We start from the raw sequence: 8,230 nt of genomic DNA on the forward strand, positions 1-8,230 counted from the left end.
ATGTGGCATTTACATACAATGGAATATTATCTGGACGTAAAAATGAAGGGAATTCTAATGGATATGACAACATGGGTGAACCTTGAAGGCATTATACCGAAAAAAATTAACAGACACGATAGAACAACTAGCATATGACTGCACTCACAGGATGGACCTGGAATAGGCAAATTCACAGAGACAGAAGGTAGAATAGGGGTTGCCAGGGGCTGGGATGATGCAAAAGTTCTGCAAGTGAACCGTGATGATGGTTGCACAACAATGTCAATGTCCTTCGTGCCTCTGATTCTACACTTACGATGATCAAAACGACACATTTCATGTTACATCATTTTTACCACAATAAAAACATGGGGGAAAGAAAGCCTTGAAAGACTTACATTGGGGATAAAAAGAAAATGAATGCCACTGACACAGTATCGTACGGCACGTCTCTACCTTCTGCAAACTTCTCTCATCTTTGCAAGCTTTCCTAGCAGAATTTCTTCCAGGCCTCATGCAGTAGCTCTTCCGTGGCAAGTGAGAAGACTAAAGAAGAATAAATTGCCCAAGGTAACCACCAAGCTGGGTACATGAATGAGGACACGCTCCCTTCCATTCTCTTTTAGCTCAATGACCTGTATCTCACCACTCCAAGGTTATGAGATACTTACCTTCTGCTCTAAAAAAAGAATATGTGTCCCTAATTTAAGTTTTATGTCTCTGCTTTCCATACAGCCGTAGCCCACAGAGTGAAGATACCTGCCATGAGCATGTCACTCGCTCAGTCGGCAATTTTTCATACTCAGAGCAATTTATGATTCATATATCGGACACCATGCTAGGAGCGGGCGTTAGTGAATTGAATCTGAGAAAGACACCACTCATACAGAAAGAGACGTAACACAATCAGATGGGGAGACTCTTCATTTTCTTATTTGAAGAAACACAAATGATTCCTTAATAAGGGATTATTTGAGGGAGAGAAAAAAAGATGGTTGGGGGAGGGGATGGTTCCTAACAAGATCACTGATATCCATAAGGACCAGGAAGCATGAGAACTTAAAGATTATTTTCCAAAGCTGCTTTTTATAGGACTTTAGGGCTAAAGAAGTGCTAGCTAATAAGGGGCATTGGGCTTGCTGACATGGGAAGGTTTTAAGGTCTGGCCCTCACTCATTGAAACATGAGTTTCAGAACTCTATATACTCCACGTACCCAGACTTTCAAAGAAATGTCTTTTCCAAGGTTAGTTCTAACACCTCAGATGGAGCAGAGCAGAATTTCCCAAAGTATTCTCTGGGGAATTTGAGATGGACCTCAAGGAAAGGGTCCTGTGGTCAATTAATTTGGGTAAATCTGTTTAATAAAGTCTCCCACTTGAAGATTTACTATGCACATGAGCATTTTAACATCCCCCTTCCCTGTAAGAGAGAATCTGCTCCTCGCTTTTGCTATGTTTGCGTGTGGTAGGAGTACACTTCCTGGCCTCATTAGGAGGCTTGGCCATGTGACTTGCCCTTGTCAATGAATACGCACAAATGTTATATACACCATATCTAAGCAGAAGCTTCAAATGTGCTTGAATAATTTGGGTCAACTTCTTTGTTCCCGCCTTCTGCTATGAGAACAGTGTCACTCAAATAGGTACTGGTCCTTCAGTCTAGCTCTTGAATGAAAAGAAATGCAGAACTCACCAGTGCCAAGCCAAGCCAGAGCTGACCTACAGATCTAGAGGCAAGAAGTAACATCAGGAGACAATTTCAGGTCTGAAGATAAAAGAGAAAGTCTCAGAAACAGCAAGTCCAACACTAACTGCCCAAATATTAAACAGTCATCAGGGACTTGGTAGTTCAGGGAATCTGTTACTGGGAAGGGACTTGAAAGTGAGCAGGACAGCAATGGCAGCCTTGAAGAATCACTCTCTGGGGGAAGAATCAGAAAAACAGACAAGATGCAGTATTGCCTGGATGTGCAGCAACGAAGGCCAAGAAGGAAGTAAGAAACTAAAGATAAGAAACCTATAGAAACAAACAAAAACGTAAGATGTCGTGGCCACTCCTAGTCCACCCCACCTCCATCATCATCATTATCCTTTTGTAAAGATACTGAACTGAGGCATCTAGGTGGCTCAGTTGGTTAAGCGTTTGCCTTTGGCTCAGGTCATGATCCCAGGGTCCTGGGATCAAGCCCCACAGGGTGCTCTCTGCTCAGCAGGGAGTCTGTTTCTCCCCCTGCCCCTCCCCACTCCGGCTCTCTCTTGCTAGCTCTGTGTGTCTCTCTCTCTCAAATAAATAAATAAAATCTTTTTTAAAAATTGAAAAAATAATAAAAAATAAAAAAGATACTGAACTTTATTATAATGAAAGAAAATGGTGCTTTTGGAATTACAGGGTGCACTGGGTGTTATACGCAAGTAAATGAATCATGGAACTTAACATCAAAAACTAGGGATGTACTGTACGGTGACTAACATAATAAAAAAATATTATTAAAAAAAAAGAAAGAAAATGGTGCTTTTGATTTAGAAAACCCACCCACCAAATGTCTAGGAATAGAAAAAAACCTAACCAATTGCGTATACTACTACTGTCAGAATGAAATAAAAGTGTAAAAGATATTTCAGCCAATAAAAACTATCCCCCCAAATCCAACCATGAAGGAGAAGATGCCTGTAACAAAACAGGACAAATTGAATTACTTTCAAATAACCATGTATCTAAGTATATCCAAAAACTAAGAATAAAAGTGGAAAATACACAAGAAGACACATAATGAGACTTCATTTTACCAAAGAAAGAAAGAAAAAGAAAAGACAAAACTATTTCAGAAACTACAAGATGCCCAAGGAAGAACAAATCCAAATGGAAATTAAATGTGTTACAGAATTAATCAAATGAATAGATAGGATGTACTGTTGAGAGTCAGGGTTCTGTTTTTTTTTAATGATTTTTTTATTATATTATATTATTTTTATTTTTTTATTATTGTTTATTTATTATTATATTATGTTAATCACCATACAGTACATCCCCGGATTGCGATGTGAAGTTCGATGCTTCATTAGAGAGTCAGGGTTCTATGTGTGAAGAAAAGAAATACAAAAATGGAGTGGGGAAAGCAAGAAAGAACCTATGGGTCTGTATTGGAATTGGAAGTATCAATATCAACTCACGATATCATTAATAATTTTTAAAAACATCTTTAAATTCTAAACGCAATTACACCCCAGTTAACTGCCAGCACACCTAGTACCCGGTCTTGGTTTCTAAATATCGCCCCCAACTGAAAGGAACCAGGGCTTCTTGGAGAAGTAGCTGATGCCAGGGCTGGGGCAAGAAAGGTAGGTAAAGATGAATCTGGAATATGGTGCTGCACAGAAAGGAAGGAAGTACTCACAAAAAAAGGATAGAGATATGACAAAAGAACAAAGGAACCAGCTTGAAAGGGCTCCCACTGGCCAAATCTGGGCCAATCTGAGAATCGAAATGAGTGGATTATAATCCATTTAATAAAATAAGAATCCATGCATAATGGATAAAAAAGAGAGAAAAGGAGACAGGAAGTAGGATGCTGATGAATCAATGTGAAAGGGCAGGGTGCACACTGGCCGAAAGCCTCCATTCCCGTCTTTGCCTAGGCAGCCTTGTCCGGGTCAGTCAGCACACCTCTCAACAGCGGCCCTGGGGAACAGAAAGAAGCACATTCTTGACCAGGAGTGTCTAAAAATACACTTCTCAAGAGAAGTCCTTACAGTCAGAGAAGCTGAGAAGAAGAGATGAATATAAGAAAGAGGGGGAGAAAAGTGAAGTAACCAGAGGAACAGAGGATGAGATGATGCTAAGACCCAGCCACAGGAATATTGAGTCTCAGACCTGCTAACAGCAGAGTAGAGAGCTGATAACAAAGCAAGAAAAAACGACTCTGCCATTCAGGGGCCCTGGAAGCCATAGAGCGAGAATCAGAAGACACCTGACCTCCTCTCTGGAATCATCACACACACCAAGCATGGTTCCTGAAGCTCTTTTCTACTGCCCCTAGAAGCAGCCTCAGAATCTTTCTCAACACATCAGCCCACTGGCTTTCATTCCAGGCAAAGGACATCTTCTCTATGTGTGTGAGAGTTTATAAGGCTGGGGTAGAAAGTGGAAGAAAACACGAAGGGGAGCCTCCGGTGCTGGGTCTCAGTTCAGCGCCCATGTTGGTGACGAACCTAAATCGGTGACTTTCATGCTAAGAGTATATAGTACATTTTAGAGAGCTTTCGACCCAAACGACTACCACATTTTTAACGGCCATAGCAATCTGGTGCCTTAGAGGTTAATTCATTCTCAACTATAAAGAATTCTTTCTCTAAGCAGCCCAGAAATTTGAATTTAACTATGGAATGCTAGGACAAGCATGCCTAACTTTTGCTAAATTTACGTGTGGGACTAGAAATCTTTACCGTCTTCCAAACCAAGTGCAAATCAAAGGCTTGCGTTGAGCTTTTATAGCACCATTTCAGAAATCCGCCATTTAGACCTTGAGGGCTCCAGGGCCCTCTGATTCTGCCAGTTTTGCCATGTTCCTGAAATCCCGGTAGGCTAGACTGTTAGTTACAGGCAGTAGTATCTTAGGGAAATAGAATAATGCCCAAGAGTTTGAAAGCTTCATAATAAGGCTGGACTGTGGCCTCAGGGTCTCAGGTCCAGCTCTCCAGGCTTCAAAATGCAGTTAATTATAAGGCTTCCCTAAGATTACAGAGCCTCCTACTGAAAGCTCAGTTCAGTGATTTTTTTTTTTAAGATTTTATTTATTTATTTGAGAGAGAGAGAAAAAGGGAGAGCACAGAGGGAGAGTAAGAGGGAGAAGCAGACTCCCCACGGAGCAGAGATCATGACCTGAGCCGAAGGCAGATGCTTAACCGACTGAGCCACTCAGGCGCCCAGTTCAACGATTTCATATGAAAATTGCCATCAGGCCACATACTTCAGAGCAAACTTTCCCTGTAAAAGGCTGGATAGATTTTTAGCTTTGCAGGTTATACATTCTGTCTCAGCCACTCAGCTCTGCTCTTGCAGAGCCAAAGATCCATAAACATTGTGTAAACAAATGGGTGTGGCTGTGTTCCAGTAAGACTTTATTTACAACAGGCACTGGGCTGGATTTGGCCCAAGGCCACAGTTTGCTGAGCCCTCCTGACAGTTTGCTGAGCGCGAGTCCGGATGAATTGCAAAGCAGTTTTTGGACGCCAGCTGCCAACTTCCACCCCCACCCCTGGTATGAGACCTTTCCTTCTGGTGGTTCCTAACACACCCAAGTGCAACTGGATACACACTGCCTCCTGCTCTCTCGTTTCTGAAAGGTTATGGGGCTACTTAAGAGTTAGCTTACCAGCAACCTCTTAGCTCAAGCAGAACCTGGAGGCTCCAGTGGAAAGGCTCCCAAGGCACAATTCAATGTCATCACTGGAGAAGCATTGTTGCACCCTGAACTTGAGTTTGTTGCAAAAGTTCATATTTGCCTTTTACTCTTCACCCTGTGTTATGATGGCTTTGGGCCTTTAGCACAGGCCATATTTAAATTGTCAAGAGATGTCAACAAGTTGTGAGGGACAGCCTCACACTGGCAGCAATTATGAGAGGGCAATGATCAATGGGGGTCTTTTGTTAGCATTGCGAGATCACCATTGACTCAGGAAGTAAGCGTCCCGGTGGTTTAGGCGAAAGCTGAAATGGACAAGCAGTTTCACCCTGGCTGTTCACAAGCCACAAGCCTACACTTACTCCATTAATTATTCCTGCCCGAAGGATGGGGGCTGTTACCGTCCACGTCTGCAATCTCCTGAGAAGAGGGGGTGCCCAGACTCACAGAGGTTCTATTTACAGCACCAGGAAATGCATCCTTCTTGCTTTCCCGGAAAGGGTGATTGCCTTAGTCCCCTGTGATTTCTTCTGTAAACAGATAAAGGCCATGTGATAGCCATTTGGAAATTGAGGACTTTGAAACCTTAGTCCTGTTTTCACTCGAAATTCTATTTATCTGGCACGATGACCTGACATATTATTGCAGCGTGGAAGAGATGCTCTCTTGACCCATGATGCCATGGCGTCGACTTGCTCTTTTTGCATTTTTTTATTTTTACACTTTCTTGCTTTAAGGTCACATGCCTTGTACAAAAGAACCTAAAGTTGGGCATTGAAAGAAAGGCATATTCTGATCATCACTAACCCTAATTTCCATAAAGAACATAAGTACCTAGAATTATTCTTTCAAGGAACATAAGGTCAAAATCCCATTCCCACGTTATGTCACCGTCTCTGGATCTGCCCACAGTATTCACCTAGTTAAATGCCACCTCCTCCAAGTAGACTTGCCCCACCTAAAAGCTAGAAACAATCTCTCTTGATTTTGACCTTCCACGGGAATCCTTCTGCCCCTCTGCAGCACACCACATTCGCGCTTGTATGCGCCGGCCTCAGCCTCCCCACCTTATCTACACCCTGGAAAGCAGGATCCAGGTTCCACAGCCCCCATAGCTGTGCTTGAAACGAAGTCGGGGCTGGACAAGTGTGTCACAAATGAACCAAGTAACTCCGGCCTCTAGACTCTGGCACCCAGGGAACCAGCAGAAGCGCAAATATTTGGCATTATAAGTCATGATGTCATTGCACGGGGCCTCCCTTCCAATTAAGATTAGAACACAAAAGACTTTGCTTCCTTGATAATAACAAAAATTCAGACAAAATCAACATCAGACCTTTCTACGGGGCTAATAAAAAGCTGGGGAAATGAAGAAGCCTTGATGAACTGAATCCAGAAAGAAACAGTGTTATTGCAAATAGGAAAAGAGAATGCCATTTGCAAAATTATCCCAAATTAGCATCTTGCTTGTACACAGTAGGATGTCACATGAGGACAACAGCTGGCCTAAAGTCAACTGGAGGATACGAGGAAGACAAAGTGAGTTGCCTAAACAGAGATCCCTCTGGTCTCCTCCTTGGGAACTCCACCAGAGACCTCTCCGCACACTGGGTCAGTTTCTCACCCCCTGGAACATCCTTCTCAGAGGAGAATTCCTGCCACATTCCATAGGATAGGAAGCTGGCGTGCTGCCTTGAGATGAGAACAGATAATGATGAATGAGGCCAGTTTTCAGGGAGGCTTTCATTGAGGAAGTTTGCTTCTGAGAACTAACACTTTCTCCCCGATCACTGAGCAGCGCTATTCCACTGGGGCCCCAAGAAATGGAAAGAACATCCAGCCAGAGGAATGTTTTCCATTTAGAAATTGGCTTTGTGGAGAGGTAATTATGTCCTAAGGTAAATTTTAAATATAAGAAAGGACAGCCATTTCCATACATGAAATTACGCCGTTTAACTTTATAACCATATCTTTCCTCAAGCAGTTAAGTTAATTTTTAGATGAAGGGCTTGGCTGTCTCCTTTTACTACATGTAATTTGGTATTCTGTAACTTTCACAGCTATTGGTCTCCATTTCTATGTGAAAAATCATGGAGACTATCAGGAGTGTAGTTTCAACCATTCAGCCATAACTAAGGGTCTACTGATTTATGACAGGAGAGAGACACTTCCTCCCCCACAGAGTTTGTGGTAACTAGATTCCTGGGGCCACTGCATTGGAGGAAGTCCCCCTTGTGATGTTTGACTTGGCACATGGGTTTGGTATAACCTGAATTGAGAGTAACTATTTCTGACTCTGTACATACATAATAAGTATGCCCTCCTCTGGCTCAGCTTGCAAACCTGTACAGTGCAAATACCTACATTTACTTATATCACAAGAAAAGCTGCAGTGTATAGATGGCACGTTTATTCTGCAATTATGAAATTAAATGCTAAAAAAGTATCATTGTTATAATAATAGCCCAGACACCGAAAGAATGCAAGGGAAGACAGGATTTGTGTGTGTGCAGAAGAGATGACTATACCCTGTGGACTTCATTTAGGGGAAAAAAAAAAGTGGGAAGGGTAAGAAAAAAAAAAACTTTTTTTTAACTAATAGAAGGTGGAAGAGAAACAGGAGTGACATAAAAACTTTGCCAAGTCCTCCTGCTTCCCAGGGACCATAGGAATTTCCCCCAGACGCGTTAGCCTCACAAATCACATGCCTTCCTCTCCCGTTTCTGACAAAGTGACTTAGACTCTGTGAGAGATTTACTCGCCGGTAGCCATATCAGACACAGTGGTTCTTGGCCCTGTTTGGTCCAAAGCTCCCTCTGAAAATCTGGTAAAAATCTATGGCTTT

Source organism: Ailuropoda melanoleuca, chromosome 1, assembly GCF_002007445.2.
Source record: "Ailuropoda melanoleuca isolate Jingjing chromosome 1, ASM200744v2, whole genome shotgun sequence".
NCBI lineage: Eukaryota > Metazoa > Chordata > Mammalia > Carnivora > Ursidae > Ailuropoda > Ailuropoda melanoleuca.